Genomic DNA, 20,475 nt, shown 5'->3' with positions numbered 1-20,475 from the left:
AGAAGGAAGAAAACCTCAGTAAGTGAGAAATCATGCTCTGAAGAAAAGAGAGGAAGCATATCTAGGTATACAGTAATATGCAGATTATTGTACAGTGACATAAAACATCAGCATATAAAGTCTACTTATCAAAAACAGAATGACTTTTAGCCAGGTTAGAAAACGCAAAGCTGAGTTCCAACTTACAGATTAACACTATGAACGTGGCATCTTCCTACTGGCTCAGTATCTTGTTCAGAAGGATGACAAAGGAATTTATTCCTTTCCTGCCATGTGGATAGGCAGAACAGTAACTAAACAACCATCAGTTTTCAGTACACTGCTTGTTGCCTTATCAGGAACAGGATGATAGTTTTGTCTCCTTGACATACTTCCGTAGCCAGCACTCCAAACACAGACGCAGGAATTCATATTCCCTTGGCATTAAAAGATGAAATAAATCTCTGCACAGAGACTATTATTCCCCACACATATACTTAGGAACAGAAGCAGAGTCAAATTCTGATCCAGCTGGCAGATTGTCTCTTTGCTAGCTGCAGTGATATCGACATCAGTTCTGAACTATATTGCTCAGCATCACTACAGGCATACCCAAGGAAAAAAAATCACTCAAATATGCAAGTCTGGCCACATACTGCAAGTTAAGGCCCCCATAAAACCCAATGTTCTTAGAAGTGCTTGCTTTCATTTCTTGTCAAACAAAAAAATTGATTGCTTACATTATTTTCAACACAAAGACCACAGCAGTCTACTTCAACATTACAAAACCAGAGAAAGAAACACAAAATTTAATGGAACTGCTTAAGTAGTGAAGCTCTGATATTTAATTGATTTGCTTGAAACTATGAATTGCCAAAACAAAAACATTTTTTTAACCTGACAGTCCCACTGAGACCAATATTGCATACTACAGTGCAAGTTTGCTCTAAGCTGTATATTAGCAAAAAAAAAAAATAATTATAATATATATTTTTTTCTGCATTTGCTAAATGCAGAAAAGATATTGCCAACACAGAGCTGCCTTTGAACCAACCTGCTTGCCAGGACAGGATAAAGCTTCATTTTCACACCTGCATAGGTACTACCCAGTCTAGTTTGAAGCCCAGATGACAGAACCAAGGGTTGACAGTCTTCTGTGCCACTCTACAGCTCTACAAGTCAGGATTTCCTGCAACTCATTTCCAAATTCCTCTTGGACTCAGTGTTTATTAGTTTATGTTTATTTAAACAGCATTTAAGTCTTCTGCCACCATTTCTCCAACATCTTGCTCACCTAAGTCAAACAATCCTAGATACCACAAAGCAGAATATTAGCTAACCAGAGAATCACAGAACATACTGCTCCAATGGGATCTATAAGCTTTATACAGCACAGAAAATGGTGCTGGGACATACTTTAAAATACCTGAAAAATTAAGTACTCCTTAATCCAGGAGACTCTGAAGTCTCTGTAGAGGAATGTCAAGCTAGAGTGCATTTGGTCTTGTTTAACTGGCTGTAAGTCAAAAGGAGAGTAGTGGTCAAGGAAAGAAGACCAGGAACAGACCAGGGGATCTGCAGTCAGAAAATGGTGAGGGCATGTGCAGGACCAGGTTCCAAAGGGAATCATTTTTACTGTCAGTGAGTCACAACATCTCAGTGGAGCACACTGAAAATACTTACCTAAAAAAAAATAGGGAAAAAAATCCAGAACTACTTGGGAGTTTTCCATAGAGGAGAAATTATTAACAGTCACAGAAGCCTTACTCAGGAGTTTTAACATGTGTTTCAAGTCATCCCTCTGCTCTTGATGTTTTGTTTGTCCAGTCTAGCACACTTTTTATGTTTTACTCCAGAAGTGTCCCAAGACAGAGCTCCAGTGTACCCCAGGTCTCTAAGTTGATATCCAGATAAAGCCTATGTGGAGGACGTACCTCCAGTTTACTACAAAAGATCAAGAACACAATCAGGTTGACTCTCACCTCTCCCAAATTTATGTTAAGATGAAATGTTTCTCGTCTCTGTCTTTATAAAAGCCACTGTTACAAAGAGTGAGGCCTTTTTTCCTCTGGAGTTGCATATGTGCTCTTTGCACAGCAAGTTACAACAAGGACAGCAATGGCCATGATCCCCTACCAATGGTGTTTGCATGCAGCACCTTCAGCCACCTAAATGCATGTGACATGCAGCATTTCCACCAAACACCCTGGAGCCAAGCACAGATTTAAAAGCCACAGCAGAAATTAACACCAAAGTTCTCAGAACATTAAGACAATCTGATAAGTTACTTAGAGAAAGTTAAATCTTATTTGCCAAAAACAGGTAAGACCTTGACAACCAATGCATATCTGAGGATTTCCACAATGATATAGGTCTGCTAAGAGCTACCGAAGCAAAAGCATTATTTTCCCTGCTTATGTGCTCCACAAAACATGGAAGCTGTAGGGATACACATTACTGACAGAGTTACTCAGAAAGACTCAGACAGATCAGTCTCAAAACCGACTCTTCATTTTTTTAGTAGGCAGGAGCACCCACCACCTGCACTACTCACTGCAGCCTTGCACCAAACAGTCACTTCCAAATATCCAGCTGATGGCTCACAGACTTGTACTGAACTGATAAACCAGCACTTTGAGGGCAACACTCACTGCCTTCTTTATTGCCTTAGCCATCTCACTGGCAACAATGACAGAAACACTGCATGCACACACTGCAAGAATTCCCCTGCTCCAAAGGCACAGCCATTTCTTGTCATCCAAAACCTATTAGGGACTGGGATGCAGTTAGAATATACCCCCTTGTCCTGCACCCAAAGTATCAGTTTATCTAGTCTACAGCAATTACCAACACAGGAAAAAACACTTAGCCAGGAACTGTGGTCTGCCAGGTTAGCACACAGAAGATCTCCTTCATGATCAGTCAACAACTCCAAGTTCAGAAACAAACACAGAATCATTGCTTGTGCATCTACAGAGCCTTCTACATGTTGTCTCCACCTTCTGGAAAACTTCACCCAGGTCTGAGGTCTGCCACCAAAGAGAACAGACTCAAATAGACAGCACACACAGCTGGAGGTCAAATGCATCAGTGGATGAAGAACAGAGCTCCTGAACACTGAAGCCTACTGAAAAATGCTAAGAAGTAAGTTCTAGGGCAATTCAAATTAAAGGGCTTGGCATGTGATCTGAAAACAAAACTAAGGTCCTAGGTCCTAAAAACACAGGAACAGATAATACAAAGCTTTGTTACATGGATGTTCACAGCTAAGTTCAATGAGTCTCAGAACTACAACTTGATTATATTTATTGACACCGTAATTCATAAGTGCACTGTGTTAGTTTTATATTAATATAAAGAGTTAGTACCACAGAAGAAGGTCTGTGCACTTCTTCAATCACTAAGTTTTTCTCCCGTGGTTCCAAAGTCACATTTGTCTGCTAAAATCCTTACAATACATACAAGCACCTACTTACAGTCCCACTTTACAGGGCAGGTTTCATCAGTCAGAAACATCTGCAGCATGGGCCATGCTAAAAGCTGAGGAAAAAAAATCCAAACTTTAGACTTCACCGCAGGTTATTTACTGCTGATTAAAGAATGATATATATGTAATCAAAGCCCCAAAACTGTAGCAGCTCTTCCCATGCACAGAGGTCAGGGTCACAATGAGTATAATTCCTACTGTCAACCTCACTGCCTAGACTGGCTGTTATTTACATCCAGTGTAAATTCAGAACTCATGCAATAAGGGTAATAAATGTATGGATGCTGGATCCCCGTTATACAGACTGTAGCTGAGATCAGAATCAAATGAGTCAGTATCAAGAGGGTTCTTATTTTTCTACTTAAAAATCGGCAGCCTTTGCAAGGGAGAAGCCATGACACACATTTGTATCACCCACAGGGTGGGGCGCATCTCAGGCCATATGAAACAGGAAAAAGAAAAAAATGGTTTGTGTATTTTGAAACCCCCAAAAATATGAGTTTCACATTTCACAGTTTCATTGTCAAAGAATGTATCTCAAACTTAATGATTCCTTCCACATTAAAAAAAAAAAAAAATCAGAAAACAGAATGACATGGCTTAATCTGTGCAGAACATGTACTCCTCCATCACGACAAAGCACAACAAAATAAGAACATGTAGCACTTTGACATCAACAAAGCTGCCTACAGAGACACCCACTCTTTCTTATTTTCTCTGCAGCATATTCTTTTAACTCACTCATTTCCTTCTGCATATTTCTCACCATTCTTGACTTATCTACTTCCTATACAGCTTCTTCAGACTTGTTTTCACAGGAAGACTGACCAAGGAAATAGTTACTTACCTACAGACAGTTCAGAATATAGCATCCATTTTAATTTTTCCTTCTGCTATATTTATATACTAATAAAAATAATTTCCTTGAGAAACAGAGACGTTATTCCAGAGTATATGAAATAACTAGAGCAGGAGAGTTATTCTGCAGATCTAAGCTTCATGCTGTGATAGATTCACACATTTGGTCCCACCTCCCCGTAAGGAGCTGGCAATTACTGCATTCCAGTAAAGGACCATGGATTTTTTTCCAGCTCCCTTAATCCACATGCAAGTTACAGCTGATTATGGCAGCTGAAGCACCAGTGCATTTTTGCATCAGATATCCAAAGGCTAGACATACTGGACTGGATATGAAAGAGTGAACATGCAGTATATATTGGAGGGGTTTTCTGCAGTTTAGAATTATCATTCCTGACAATCATGATATTTACAGCTCTGCTTTACTGATTTTATACTTATAGATCTAAATCTTAAGAAATGCACTGTATTTATTACCTCAAGTGATAAGGGAACACATCCCTCTAAAGGTTTTAGATGCTTCTCTGCTTTGTGTGAAGAAACAGCAAATAATTGGAATCCTGTGCTGCTTTTGTTCTTTTTGAAGAATTAGCCTTTCCTCAGTTCCTGGACAATATACATATAATAAGTACACTAAGTACTGTGATTAGAACTTAAACACTATTTAAATGAGACACATCTCCAACACATCCTCTTGTAAAGCATAATTTATTGTTATTATGCAATTATGTTTAAGTGCTAGTATGCAGGAATCTTCTATTTTACCTGATTCATCAGATAGGCTGTCTCTACAAACAGATTTATCTAATGCTAGGAGTATTTTCTGAGTACACACAAAATTCTCAGTATTTAAATTTTTACTTTTAAAAAACACAGTTTTTTACTCAATACCTAAATTCCTAATAGCTCACTAAATAGACAGACTAAATCTAGCTGAGATATATCTAGCTATGGATGTGGTCATGGTTCCCTTTTTGATGCAGAAGCAGGCATCTACTTCTTAGACTACATATCATCTAGGAAAGGCAAAGGTGAAAAGATGGAGCAAAAAAAGTTCAAAAAATACTAAAAATCTTTCAGGCCTTCATACATAGCGGACAGTAGCAAAAAAAAAAAAAAAAAAAAAAAAACCACAAAAAAAAAAAAACCCAAAAAACCAAGCAATAATATATAAACAAAGTATTTGTTACTGACATAAAGGCAGCGTTGGTACAGTTAGCTGAATGCAGGAAAGCTTTGGGGTTTTGCTACAAGAGATAGTAATAGCTCCAACCTCCTGGCTGGTCAAATACAGAATCTAAAAAATTCTGAGAAATTTCAGGATATGATGGCAATCTATTAAAAAAATCTGAAGAAAGCCAGACAAAACCCAAAATAAACAAACAAAAACCCTACCACCAAACCAATCTAGAAAACATTAATAAAGGAATATAATGAGTCCAAAGGGATATAATGAGTTGTAGGAACAAAACAGTCAAAAAGATTCATTTTTCAAGGTTACTCATTGCAAAAAAATACAAGTTCATACCATTCATCAGTGAAACTTGACCAAAAATACAAAAAAGGCTCATCTAACCTTCACAATCAAGCATATACATCTTAAGTTCTGGAGCAGGAGATTTATCTTCAAGACTTCAACAATTTCACATATGTAGTTTGAAATTGTCGAACAAATGCAGAAATTAGTCATACGGGACTCAGAGACAGCAGAAGCATTTAAGGCTCATTTCCGTAGGAAACCAGGCTACAGCAAATGTAATTAAAGTTTTTAGTAAGGGTTTGTCATTTTACTAAAAACTCAGAATTACCAGAACAGACAATAAATGTTGGGCACAGCATCCCATCCTCCCTCCCATCCAATGTCATAGAGGCCAATGCCCCATGCAAAAGCTAATAGGATGATTATCTTGGGAAGGATTATACTGCACAGAGAAGATGAAGTCTGCCTTTGTGAGAATTAAGTCCATCATCCTTACTGGTCAACTGAATTATTTTCTTTTGCCATAGTGCAGGTAAGTTATCACTTAGTCTTCTCGAAGTGAATGCATCTCAAAGAACATCAATATAAGAAGATAGGTTAAAATGTATTTTCAGAATTTTGTTTTTGTTTTTGTTTAAAAACTAGGGAGTCTAGACAGGGATTCAAGAGGAAAAAAAAATTAATTCTTTTATAAGAAATAAAAGTCTGCCACACTAAATTACTAAATTATAATATAGTCTATACCTAACAAGTATATCAACGTAAGGTAAAAGCATTGTGGAAGTGCTGTTTTACACCTTAATATTGAAAAACAGCTCTATTTTTGGGATTTCACTTCTCATTTCTAAGTACTTTAGAGAAGAAGCACTTCCCAACACACTCTCTCCATTCTGATAGGGACATCCAAATAGTGCAGGAAGTACTACAGGAAGCAGCACCTCCAAAATCAGAGAAGTACTTGCATCTTAGGGACTCAAAGAGAATGAGAACCGCATTCACAAAGTAAAACCTTCACCCTAGAAACATGTCCTGTTTAGACTCAGGGTAGACATGTATCACATCACCACAAGTATTTATAAACATGGATAATAAGCTTGTTCAGAGAATTAGCAGTTCACAAGGAAACAAGGCTTCTACCTTTGGTTGGTACTTCAAATGCGAGCTAGTGAGAAGAAATGCAAAATATTGGACACTTTTTTGCATAAACAGAAGCATTACAGAGCAGTAAATAAAGATGCTGGCTACTGCTCTAGATAGAAAACAGAAATAGAAAATAAAATGTCAGCCTCATAACCAGTGACATTTTGGAAAGTCTTAGTAAAATAGTCTACTTTAGTTAGATATGACGTTCCTTGCTCTGACTGTTGAGGAAGAGGAATAAGATAATTTTGGGAGAATGCACAGAGGATTGTTCTGCAATGGCTCACACTTATTCTTACCATATAAACAATAATAATAACAACAGTAACACATGCCACTTGGCTCACCTCATCTTAAAATAAATAGATAATATTAGGATTAAATTTTAGTATGTTATACTCACAGGAAAAAAATAAAAAATCACCTTCTCACCTGCACAGCAAAGTCAAAGTCATCAGATATGCAGACAGTGCCCATAATGAAGGCTGATAACTATGCTGACCATAGCCAAAGAGACACCATTTATTGAGGTTACACCAGGAAGCCAAGCATTTCACCTGCAGCACATGCTTAGCATCAGCACTAAATCAAAAGTGAAACTGCAAAATGCAGTTGTGTGACTCTACTGACACTTCCTTCCTGGATGGAAAGGTAACAGCTATCACAAGGGCAGCTCAAAGCTTTCAATAATAATGTCTTGTCAAATGCAAGTTAAATTTAAATGGCACTAGGAAATATGAGAAAACATACTTTGTAAAACAGCTCTCATTTCCCTTCATGTCACGGTAGGGTGCTAGAAAATAGGCAACATGGTGTTAAGATGGGCTAAAAGTGAGAAGAAAACTGAACAGAAACTTCAAAGAGTTAGGAGAGACATCTTGATCCTCCTACAGTTGTAGCTACATTCAGCATTTAGCAGGGAACAAGTAAGCAATGCATCAACAAATATATTAAATATAAATAGCTTCTTTCTTAATTTTACACTGATTACAGAATGCCAGCTTGCAGATTAAATATGTAAGTTTTTAAAAAATCTTCAAGAAACACTATTACTAATATTTACATCCCAGTTCACTTATTATCAGAACAAAGCAAAGATGTCCTTCAGCCAACTTCCACTAAAAACAAAGTCAAAACAAAGCAAAGCAATGTTGACTGTGCATTTTGAGGACGACATAACTACTATAAAAAAGTCTATTAATTACTTCTAAACATTTCACAATTTAAGTGATTTTTGCTTCAATTTAAGACTTTCTTCTCCAGAAGCTGGTTTCAGTTTATTGGATTATTCAGCATGTTAACAGGACAGCACCAAAACAATTTTATGTGTATGTATGTTTATATTTTTATAAAATGTGTATTAGGCAACCCTCTCTTAAAACCAAGAATATGAAGATAAATTAGAAATTACCACTCTATATATTTGTCTTCATTTTAATTTCCCATTGTGAACAAGATACAGAGTGACTACAAGTTTCTGTGAACTAACAGAACAAAAATAAAATAATAAAATTCGCACTGTATTCCTCACTACATCAAGCTCCTTATCCATTCCTCTCTAACTTAACAGCTCCAGGTGGGAGCTTCCCAAATACATCTGGCTCTTCATGTGCATTTGTGCATGTGTTTGAGAGCCTGTATGGTAAAGAAAGAATGCATCAAATTCAGAGGTAGCTGTGGAATTAAATGCCAGATCTATGAGCTTGGATTGTGTTGAGAGGAAAAGGGGAAGGCCTCACCTACCACAGCACACGGCAGAAGCTTCTCTTCAGCTGCCATTCTTAAAAGACAAAGAGATTAAATACTGCAAGTAAGGCAGTAACCAACCAAGTTTTAGTGATCTCTAAGAAAGACCTACAAAAGCATTCCACCTGCCAAAGTTCTATGATTTACAGTAATACTCAAAGGATGGAAGTATTGTGGAAAAAAGAATAAATTAAAAACTAGTTTAAACTACTACGGTGCTTTCATTTTGCCCCACTGATAAGGAATCTGTATCACTTTTATTGAAGTACTATATATTTTTCCCTATTACTGAAGTTACAGCTAATAAAGTTTGCTATTATAAAAAAGCTTAGCAAAAATCAAAAATTATTTTTTAATTAAAATTAAAATTAAATTTCAAATTATAGAAGTAACAAAATTTGCATACAAGAGTAAAACTTCCCAAGATAGAAAAAAAAACACATTTTGAGATGATTAACTCAAGACATTTTATTGTAACATGTGAAGAAAACAATGACCATGAAACTGATTTTCTTACTAATGCTGAGTAACATTGCAGTAAGTACACTAAATCAACAATTGTTCTAAATATGGAACTTTTTTTAATGAAAAACAAGAGAGGTGGAATGTGTTTGTACATTCACAAAGCTGCAATTAAGGCTGAATATTGTACCTTCAAAATGAAGCAGAACAGTTAAGGAAAATTAAGAGAAAAAAATCAAGATTACAGACAAGGACATGAGGAAGGGTTTGATGTTTTCTTTGCTTGATAGCAGAGCAACTTTGGTTCAAAGTTAATAAATGGAGACACAATAATCAGTGGTACCTGTCCAAATATTCTCTTACACAGAGGCAGCATGTAGCCAACGTTGCTTTATGAAAGGGGGCAATCCAATCTCACATTCTTCAGTATTTTTTGTTCCCTGACACATATTTATGCCACCTCCATCTGGCCTTACACTATCCAGAAATACGGCCCAGGTCCATTTCTTTCCTCATATACTTGCTACTCCTACATCTCCCATCTTCTATCATAATCTCACCAAAATGTTCTTCTAGAAAAAATCTATATATACAAGAAAGTAACTATAAACATTTGCAAACTGACAAATGATACTTAAAAGCAGAAACTGACAGCAGAGCTAGGATGAACTGCAGTGAAGGTGGTGATGTGCACATTAATGCACTAACTATGGAAAACAAAATGTGAGCTTGAATGAGATGGACCTTCAAGAGAAGAATCTTGAGGAACCTCTGCTCCATCACTGTGTCCTGAGATTAACATTTTAACAGAGCACATCTCTTTCAATTCAAACCTCACTTATACTTCAAGTTCAACACATGGCCTCTTTGGAGGGTATTTCCAACTCTTGCATTCCTGTATTGACAATCTAAGACACTAAAGGAACATTAATTTAAGTGGAGAGTGAGCATTGCTCAGGGCATTTCCAAAAAGCAAATGGAAATAAAAAGCCTTTATCTATGTGCAGGAGAACTTCAATATGTTAGGCAAATCTCTACCCCAATGGCCTCTTACAGTACTTGTGTCTCAGCCTGTAGCAGACAAGCTACTCAGTGAAGGAGTCCTAGGGGCGGCGCCTTGAACTTGCGGAGCACCTCTCCAAACAGTGGTTTCTCCACCCATAAGAAGAACCACCTCTTCCATGAAATCCAAGATTCTTGGCCCTTCTGTTTAAATCTCCAGTGTATCTATTCAAAGATTAGATTCATATTAACAACCTAACTACATGCACTCATCCAAAAGCAAAAAACACAAACCTTAAAAGACCCCACACTACCTCAGGTGCAAGAAACAGTCATCCCAGTGGACCAAAAAGTACAAACAGAGCAGAGACTGAAAACAAATGTTCTAATCCATACAGAGTATCCCAGTTTCTGTATCACAGTAACAAATTTTAGCATTATTAATAGTAAGGAATGTGTCTTTTCAATGCAGAGCAAAAACACTGTCTCAAAAATTAAGGCAGACTTTAAAAGTCTTTAGAAAAACCTTCCTGCCTGAATGCATCATGAATTAGTGCATCTTACAATCACAAAACCTTTATTTTCAGCAGGTTTTAGAAACCAACATAAAGATATTCCCCCCTAGCCATATAAAACCTGAAACCAAACCTGGCATCTCACAGAGATGAAAAACAGCAGACCCCAATAAGCGTTACAGAATCCAACTCCTGCACAAATATATTGGCACATCAAGCTTACTGTCAGTGAGACCAACCGTTAAGAAGAGACATTACTGTGTATACATGATGGGCTCGAAGCATAGGGCAGGGATCTCATGGAGCAAAAAGAATCTCTGAATGAAGTGGGTCTCAATTCCTTCCCCCTTATAAAATTTGCTAGAATTTCTTTTCTCTCTTCTTCTAATAATTCTGTTAATTTTAAAATAAATAAATACAGTCAGTTATAATTAACATCACTTCTTCTAATTGTTTGATTAGGCAGTGTGGTGCATGGAAGTCATCAGGCAGGCTAGTAAATACATAAATACCTAACAAAAATAATTCTTGCTAGTTGTTTGCTAGTAGCAAGCTAGTAGCTTGCTAGCTAACTCTTGTTAGTTAAGCCTGTGTTCATCCTCCTTTAATTTAGAGATCCTGCAAATCTGCAGTGACTTGCAGGCCTAGCCACTGCTTTAAGGGCTGATGGAAAGAACTTTTTTTTTAAATCTCATCCATTCACTAGAACAAACCAGACTTGATGGGGAACCAAGGGAGAAAAATTACAGTGTGTGCAGATACTCCTCTGATCCAGCCCCCTGGAGTGATCTGTTCTGTAGTGTTGCCATAGAAAATGGAAAGGAAGCCTCCAATTAGGGACGAGGTCACATTTAAGCGGAGATATTATGTAAATATCAGCCAGCCAGCACCCTGCAAAAAAAAAATAATAAAGGCCTCATCCTGCCAGCTCTCCAAGGGCAGGCCTCGGGTTTGCTCGCAGAACAGCCCTGCCAGCAGGACCCGGCTCGCAGAGCAGGTGCCAGCCCCGGAGGCTGCCCCGGGGACCCCCGGCACCGCAGGCACAGCCCGGGAGGGGGGCGGCCGGCAGAGCCCTGCGGGGCCGGGATGTTCCGGACCCTCATCCCGGGCTGCCGCGGGTACCGGCGGGGATGGGGGAGCACAGGGATCCCCCCGGAGCTCTCCCGGCCCCTCCGCGGCCCGGCCCGCTGAGGGCTGCGGGGGAGTTGCGGGAGGGCGGGGGCCGGCGGGATCCGGCCGAACGGGTCCCCTCGGCGGGCGGGAACCGCCTCGCCCCGCCTGGGGACAGGCAGCCCCTGCCCCGCCAAGGACCGGCCGCCCTTCCCGAGGCTTCCTCGCCCGTCGGGTCAGCGGCACGGACGGGCGAGCGGAGAGGGGCACAGCCTCGCCCCGCCCCGGGATGCACTTTTTTCCCTTAGGTACCTCGCACGACCGAAGTCTCCGGGCGCGGCAGCATCCTCCCTTCCATCCTCAGTCCTCCCTCCCCCGCCGCCCCGTGCCCGCGCCGCCCCCGCATCACCCCTCGTGCCTCCCGGCGCCGCCACTCACCCACTCCGCGGCCGGCGACGGCGGCAGGGCCCGGCCAAGCCCTTGCCCGCTCCTTGCCCGGGGGGGATCCGCCGGCGCGATGCGGACGGAGCGGCGAAGCACCGCCCGGCAGCCGCACCTCGCTGCCGGCGCCGGGTCCCTCCCCAGCTGTCACCGGCGGCCCGCCCTCGGGGGCGGCGGCGGCCGGGCCTCCCGCGGCCCCGCCCCGCGCCCGCCGCCGCCCCGCTGCTCGGCCGCGCGGCCGCGGGGGCTCCGCCGGGCCCCGCAGAGCCGCCCCCGCCGGGCCGTGAGGAGCGGGCCCCCTCGCTCCGTCCCCGCTTCAGCAGGTGCGGGCACGTCCGGCACAGAGGGCCGAGGAGGATGGATCCGTTTAATTTTTTATGTCACGCAAGAATTAGACACGGAGTTGTCAGATCAGCTCAGCTGCCGGACGCGTGTAAATCCTGATGCCATTTAAAACCTCGTTCTTTTGTCAGAATGGAGGAGAATATCAGCTTGAAGTTCCCGGGCCCAGGCTTTGCTGACTCCTCTGTGCTGATGTAGACTGGCTGTGAACGCACCTTTAGTAAAACGCTGTTCGTGGTTATATTTCTGTTGATCCAGATTCAGCGATGACCCAGTGAATGCAGCAGAAATGTGTTTCTGTGAGCCAAGTATCAAGACATCAGGGAGTGGGAATGGTCGTGATAACTAGCTTAGTGTTATGTTGGCTCACTTCTACAGTGTTTGTGTAAATTGGCCCCGAAACAAGGAGAAAATAAACAATTTTACCACTCCATTTGTTCTGCTGTTGGTGGTGCTGCAGCGCTGTTTGTACTTAGTTTCAAAGGACAGTATGGCTATGGGAAAATAGATTTGAAACAGGAAGCACAATATACAAGGGACATCAAGAAATAAACAAGAAAGCACCAGCCTCAGAACATGTTCAAAGAAGTAGGTTGATGGACCTCAGCAGAGAGACAGCTCAGGGCAGCATCACAGGCACAGAAATTTGGAAAGGGAACACTTCAGTACTGAAGATAAAGGTAACTCTATTGATGGCCACACTGAATGACTAAAATACAAATTGGAATGCACATTTTCACAGTCAAGGCAATTAAACAGAAACACCTTTTGAGAAAGGGAATATGCATTGCTGGGCAGTGTGAAGCAAGACTTAAATCTCTTCCCAAAGGGAGGCATTTCAAACAGGACCTAAAGGAATTCTTGTCCAGCATAACTCCAAAAGTTCCTTCTCTGTAGAGAAAATGCTGCTTCTGATTTTAAAATCAATACAAATGGAATGTCCCAGTAGGTGTTAATTACTTTGTATAGTTAATTTGTTACATTTTCTAAGAAAAATTCAGGTATAAATGTTTGATACTAAGGCTTTTAAAAAATGCCAACACATTTATTGGTGGCTGTGTTCCAAGTCTGGATTAATGAAAAACCAGAATAAGCAGCTTGTTATGCTTTAGCTGATGTCTAACTATTCTTCATAAGAGTAGGAATCTGGGGCTTTAGTTCTGGCCCTGGTCAGGGAGAGAAATTTTAGCTCAAATAATATATATGCACAGCATTTTATTAGAGTTATGTCTTGTGCTAGGATGCAGTGTTGTGTTCTGAAAAAGGCAGGCTTTGCTTGTAATGGGTTGGTGCATAGGGTTGTTACATACAAAATATTTCTTAGTAAACAATTTTCACTTGAAGGTAATTGAAAATAAAGAAGAAAGCATCATATATATCTTAGCTAGTACTTTGTTTCTCAGTATTTTTTTATTAATAGAAGTATTTGAGCTTTTTTTCTTAATTAACATAAATTTGATTTAATTTAAAAGTAAGGTGATTATCTTGTCTGCACAGAGTCAAAATTATGACTCTATAACCTGCTTTTCCTTTCAGCTGGAGGGCAACCATCACTGCATGAACCCTAAAGCATCTTTTTGAGAGCCTGGAGTTTGATATCCACTAATACCTAGAAACTGAGGATCCACTGCCCTGTCTGCACTGCTCAGGTTTATAATAAAGATGGTCCCATCCCCAGAGAACTAGTGCTGTTAGTGGTCATGGAATAGCCAAGAGACTGGCATATTAAGTGAAAGTAAAGATTTATAATCTGGCCTGGTTTTTCTTTGCCTGTTTATTTACAGCAATGTTGTATCTTACTGGAAGAAAGCTACTGGGTCAAGCCCAAGTTCACACTGGAATTCAGTGGGTCAGCCAAAAATCAATCCTGATATATCCTGGTAACTGTGGTGTCCCTGCTGATGTGGGAAGCTTCTGAACAACACAGAGTGTGAAGCTGTGAAATACAGAAGATGTCTCCAAAGGAAGAGAAGTATTTTTCCCAGCTATCAGCTGATTTATTACTACTGATTGTTTGGTCAGTGTTACCAGCTTCTTACTTCTGCTATTAGTTACCAGTAAAGCAGACTGAAGTATTGAATCTGAAAAGAAATAGGTGTGACAACAGCAAGAAAATACTCGGCTCTGTTCTGAATTCCTTGCAAATCAATACAAATTCTTCATTTAATTCAGGAGGAATAAAACCTACCAAAGCAACACTTTAAAAATGCCCTAAAAACCTTCTGGTAACTTTACGATTATTCAATTTAGAATTAGAAGCACTTTGACTTTATTGCACTCATGCTGCAGTAACTATATTAAGTAGAAAGCAAAATAAAATTTCAAGGACAGGTCATAATTGAAAATTTAATTAATTTTTAATATTGATATTCACATTTTAAAGAGCTTTAAGCCTTCAGACTAGGAGAAGAATATCAGAAGCAGAAGACACCTTGCTCTAAATTTGCCTTTTAATCGTAATAAAAATCTCTTGTAAACAGAGGTGGTCCTCCTGTTCAGTTAAAGTGTGAGAAGTTTTTAAAGCTTCAGCTCTTTGTGGTAATGCCTAAAGTTTTAATGCTCTTTTATTAAAAAAAAAATCCTAGAGCACATTTGAAACTGATTTACACAGAGGGGACCAGACTATTTGCTGCTGTAAATGTAAAAGCAATGCATTGATTATTTTTTTTTAATTTTTGTTTTTATTTTAATAGTATCAATATTATTATTTAGAAATCAGAAATACTCAAAGAACAGTAGTTTTTTTAAACAGTATGTTTTTCTCCCATTGAAATGCAGCCATCTGCAGGCAGTTATATAATAGTGCATAGCAACAGTACAACAATTATGTACAATATATGACTATATTTAAACCTTCTTACAGCACTGATTATTATAAATGTTAATACTGCACAGGACAAGGAGGAGAAAATTTCTTTCAGGGGGAATCTTAACTTGACTGACTATAATTATGCACTTTAAAGGATTTGGGTGTGATCTTTATGGGAATGATTTTTCTAGAAAAGCTGAATTCAAGACATTTCCTTCAGAAAGCCTGGGAGATTCGGAGTCATTGAATTGGAATGAGGTTTATTCTTCTAAGTTATTGTGGCATTGTGAAACTTGCAGTGGATTTTCATTTAAAACAGTCATGTTTTAACATTCATTTAAATTTTTTTAAAAAACCCTATTTTCAGATTCAAGCTTGCTGGAAAGAGCTGGCCTGATTTTCTGTAGTTGAGATGTGTTTTGCTCAGAGCTGGCTGCTAAGTGGGATGGGATGGGATGCCTGTGCTCCCTCTCTGCATTCTGGGTGAATCTCTGGCAAGGCTACCTTGGCCCTGGAGCAGAGGTGCCTTTTACACACCCCAAGAGAATCTGTCTTGCTGTGCAGTTGTGTACAAAATAGATAGTGGCACCAACATAACACCAAAAATCAGATCACCTACTATGCTGTTGAATTTCAAAACACAGGACATGTGTCTGCTGTACCAAAAGGGAAGTGCTGGTGTGTGCGGCTCACAAGGTGGGACCGTAAGGTTTGGCCAAGGTCAGAACCTGCCCACAGCTGCCAAGAGTCATGTGTGCATCGTATAAATTCTGCCTACAACACGTAGTCAGAATCTAATCTTCTTTTACAAATGGCCAAAACACTGATATGACAAGTTGCAGTGTATCTTCTTGGATCTTGGAGATGTTTTCCAACAGGAGATCAACCCTGTTGATGGGTTCTGCCTTAGGTGGGTGATGGTATAATATCCAGAAATAGCTTGTGTTACAAACTCATGCTTCTAAGAGGGAATCATTATCATGCACGGGTATAAATAGCAGCCTAAGGAAGTAAACTGCAATTAGGAGTTGAAATATGTTGTTTAACAATCATAAGTTGTGTTTCTGCATTGTACTGGATAGGTTGTACAATATTACTTTTTTTGTGTGTCAGCATGTGTCTGAGCAGATATCTATGCACTTTTAATGTTTTCCTGCACCTGTTTTAGAAAAGTCACTTATTCCCTAATAGAGGGGGAAGAGTCTTCTGGGAATATACACCCTGAAATTAGGATTTATTATAGGCTTTATGTACAGCTGACTTGGTTAAAAGCTGTCCTTCTGTGCAGTCACATATCAAATTCAAAATGACAATATAAATAGATGAAGTTAATGACTGTGCTGTGGAATATAGGAATAAAGCATTCAACTCATACTAAAACAAATGGGAAAAATGAAGATTCACAATATACTAACCTATGTGTGGCCAAAGATGCTTCTATAGAAGCAAGCACTAGTGCTTTGGATGGCAATTGATATCTCATGCTACGCTACCTGCAGAGCCCTCTTTAATGCATATGCTGAGATGATTAGCTGTAATAAGGAGAGGCTAGGGATTAAAAGTGTAAAAATAACAGCCATTATACTTCTTAGAAGGAATTCTCTGAGGATGTGTGCCTGTGGCTCACTCATGCTTGCTTTACTACATGATGTACTGAGCTAATCAGAGCTTTGTTGGAAAAATGCTTCTAAACATGGCTGCTAAAATAATGAAATTTTGGTGGACCATTTCTTCTCTTCATGATTAGTTATTAATGACCACCTTGACTTTCTGAAGACAAGGTCTTACTGTATATATCAATACTATTATATAAGTTCATCAATTCTTGGGTTGTAGCATCCCTCTTATAGAAACTTAACATGAAAAGGAAAAAAGAAATTAAAATACCCCTTACTGATCTTCTAATTAATATCAGAATTTAATCACATTGAATATTTTAGTACTGCTACAGCAGTTTATATGCTTAGAGTGTAGGTGTACTTTTCTTGCATCTGTAGATTCAAAACTGCAGGTTCTGGACATAATACAAGGTTATGCATAATTTCGAAGGATAGCAGCCTGTTGGAAATGCCCTTTAAGATCTACCACAGCTTCTGTTATGCACACTCATGTAAATCTTCAATTAGTATGCAAAATCAAGAAATACTTTACTGCTGTCGTGCAAGTTCTTGTTTGAGGGGAATATTGAGGAATTCCCCTGGATATTAGAGATATTAGAGAATTAAAAAAGGTTGCTCTCATAAAGCTGACCTTTGAAAAGAAATAAAGGATGATGATAGGCAAGTGAACAGACAGTCTGATAAATTCCTTCTCTTTTCCCTATTAAAGAGATAGGAGATGTGTAAGATCTGCTGTTTTTCACTTGGAATCAGCTCTCGTCAAAGACAGGACTTTGAATACTAAATGTATTTGGAGGTAGAAACTGGAGAACACCAGTTGCTAATCAAAGGTACTGGAATCAGGGAATATACCTTGTGGAAGATGAAATGAGCCCTTTCATTACTTGTCCCAGAGATGCATTACCATAGTCAGTGAAGATACCAAAACTCCTCCTGTACAAACATATTCTTGTAAATGCTCAGAAGCAAAATAACTGAAATTGTTCCTTGCTGCCTGACTTCTGCTGGTGCAGCACTTGGATGTTTTTGTATGTAATAAATGTATGTATGTAATAAAAGTCTATTTAACCTCTGTTAAGTATATGTAATTTCTGTTTAGTTATTTATCTCTGTTAACTTAATGGGCAACAGAGGAAAATCAAAACATTTCTCAAGTTTAAAAATTAATTGCATTAGGTATAATTAATATTATAGTAAGAAAAAGAAATTGTATTAATTGCCCATATAGTTTTGGTCTCCTTAGACCACCTTAAAGGCAATTTCACCTAAATTCAAAAAAACAGGCTGCAATAAGCAGAAAGTTTAGACAGGATTAATGACATTAGCACTGTCTTTACAATGTTAGTCCTTAGGAAAGGTACTAAATTGATTATTGCCTTAAAGTAAACTGCTCGGAGTTCAGTAACAACTTGAGTAATTAAGGGCGTGTAAACATAGACTTCTGTCCAAATAACATGGACTGCACTTATATTTTCTTATGGCCTCCTTTTTTCTTTAGAAAAAAAACTGGGACTGGAATAAAGCAGTTCAGTTGGAAGGGACCTACACCAACCCTCTAGGCCAACAGCAATATATGCTGGTGGAGATTGCCAGTACCATTCCGCAATGGAGGGTGGAGTCACATGGGAAATAAAGACTAAGAAAAAACGGGACTGCATGTCAAACAAAATTTAATTAAACTGTGTAATTGCAGTCTCAGATAAGCGATAACACTATGAAAGTGTTTTGAGAGCTCCCATAAGATGGTATTATACATCCAGCAGTTTGAGAAAGGCTCTCAGTTGTTGTCTAGCCACGGTAATGTCATAGTGAATTCAAACAGCTCAAGTGGGAAGATGATAGCAGAAGGTATCAGTAAATTAGGCTGTGAGAAGATTCAAAGGATGTATAATGGAGGAAGGGGTAGTCAGCAATAGAGGTGACCAAAGTGCTGAGATCCTGCAGCTCTGGCTGTGTATGAGCTGGTTGTTCACACCCAGGGGGCTCATGGCTGTGCTGCTGCTTTCAGAGGCAGCTTGGTCAGTCTCCATGTGGGCTCTGGAAGGCTGGCTCTAGACACAGTACTATGTAACATGGACTTTATCCTCTAAGGCTTTTCCATTGGTGATGATTCATGATTTACTTCATAAAGAGAGGGCTGCCAAGATGACAAATTTAGGCTGCAGATCCTGTGTGCAAATTAATTCTCTCTCTGTGCAGTCTTTCCAATTTCCCAGAGCTCATCTAATGAGGCTGCAGGGCAAAAAGAAGCAAAGAGAACACTATTCATACCCCAGAGCTCACTGTATGAAATGTCTTTAATCTGGTAAACAAGGTAAAGCTTGTAAAGCATGCTAAAGATGCTCAGAATTTCTGCATTATTTCTCTAGCTTCTTTTTTTTATTTATTTAAGATGACATTACAGCTGCATTTGGAATATAGCCTGCCTATCTCCTCCAGAAGCCTTTCCTGCTCACATGGAATGAGTCAGGCACAGTGTGTATAAAACACTTTGTGGTGCCAGACATGAGGCAGTGTCAGGCAAAGAATTTCTCTGCTTCAAAGAAGAAATGTTCTCTTGCCTAAAGTGAAAATTAAATGGAACCTCCAAAGGCATTTTCTGTTCCTCATGTACCTATCAAAGGGTATAACAGTACTGAATTATTTAGGTAATTTTCCCAATTAGACTGTGTTCTTTTATGAGTCAGTTCAAGTGGCTTGGGCCCTAACCATAAAAAGTCTTAACATATTCTAAAGACTTTGAGAATTGCCCAAAAGAAAGCTTTGAGGTAAGTTAAAAATTTATAGCAAAAAAATTTTTGTTAAACCTCAAATTGCATTTTTATAAAATAATCTTTTTAATCTTGATGGATGTGCTGGTTTTTCTAGGGTAAAAAGAGATAACTTTTTTTTTGCAGTGCCATGTGTGGGGCTGTGTTTGGGATTGGGCTGAACACAGGGTTGATAACATGGAGATGTTTGTGTTATTGCTGAGCAGAACTTACACAGAGCCAAACCTTTTGCTGCTTTTCCCCACTCCACTCTGGCAGGGAAGTTGGAGGTGAATGGGAGACTGGGAGGAGGCACAGCCAGGACAGGTGACCCAAACTGACCAAAGGGATATTCCAAACCATGTGACATCATGCTCAGTATATAAAGTGAGGTGGGGAAGAAGGAGATAAGAGGGGATATTTGGAGTGATGGTATTTGCCTTTGTTTGTCTTCCCAAATCACCATTGCATGTGATGAATCCTGCTGTACTGGAGATGGCTGAGCACCTGACTGCCCATGGGAAGCAGTGAATTAATTCATTGTTTTGCTTTCCTTGTGTGCACAGTTTTTGTTTTCCCTGTTACACTGTCTTTATCTCAACTCATGAGTTTTCCAGCTTTTACCTTTCCAATTCACTTCCTGATCCTGCTGACAGGGGGAGTGAGCAAGCAGCTGCCTGGGGGCTGGTTGCTGGCTGGGGTGATACCTCAACACATAGCTTAAAAAAAACACCA

The 20,475-nt window shown here is 39.5% G+C and overlaps 1 protein-coding gene and 1 long non-coding RNA gene across 7 annotated transcripts in view; one reads left to right on the top strand and one right to left on the bottom strand.

Moving 5' to 3' along the window:
* JAKMIP1 (janus kinase and microtubule interacting protein 1) overlaps positions 1-12,398 on the bottom strand; it is a 142,255-nt gene extending 129,857 nt beyond the window's left edge. For 2 of the 5 annotated variants that reach the window (XM_086889233.1, XM_086889231.1), the window contains exon 1: positions 12,218-12,392. The gene's annotated coding sequence lies outside the window, so the exon portion shown is untranslated. Of the gene's footprint in view, positions 1-3,455; positions 3,520-11,416; positions 11,561-12,217 lie in introns of all 5 variants that reach the window. The other 3 variants (XM_086889228.1, XM_086889227.1, XM_086889234.1) reach the window with 3 other exon arrangements.
* Positions 12,399-12,452: 54 nt separating this feature from the next.
* LOC111928204 (uncharacterized) lies at positions 12,453-14,316 on the top strand. Of its 2 annotated transcripts, none has more exons than XR_015286857.1 (2): positions 12,453-13,507; positions 14,099-14,316. It is a non-coding gene; the product is annotated as an uncharacterized LOC111928204 (long non-coding RNA). The 2 variants fall into 2 exon arrangements; XR_002863965.2 differs by having other exon boundaries at positions 12,484-13,242.
* The last annotated feature ends 6,159 nt before the right edge of the window (positions 14,317-20,475 follow it).

Source organism: Cyanistes caeruleus, chromosome 5 (genome assembly GCF_971803275.1).
Source record: "Cyanistes caeruleus chromosome 5, bCyaCae1.hap1.1, whole genome shotgun sequence".
In the NCBI taxonomy this organism is placed as follows: Eukaryota; Metazoa; Chordata; class Aves; order Passeriformes; family Paridae; genus Cyanistes; species Cyanistes caeruleus.
The sequence above is the reverse complement of the archived record's forward strand: the minus strand, read 5'-3'. Positions and strand labels throughout refer to the sequence as shown.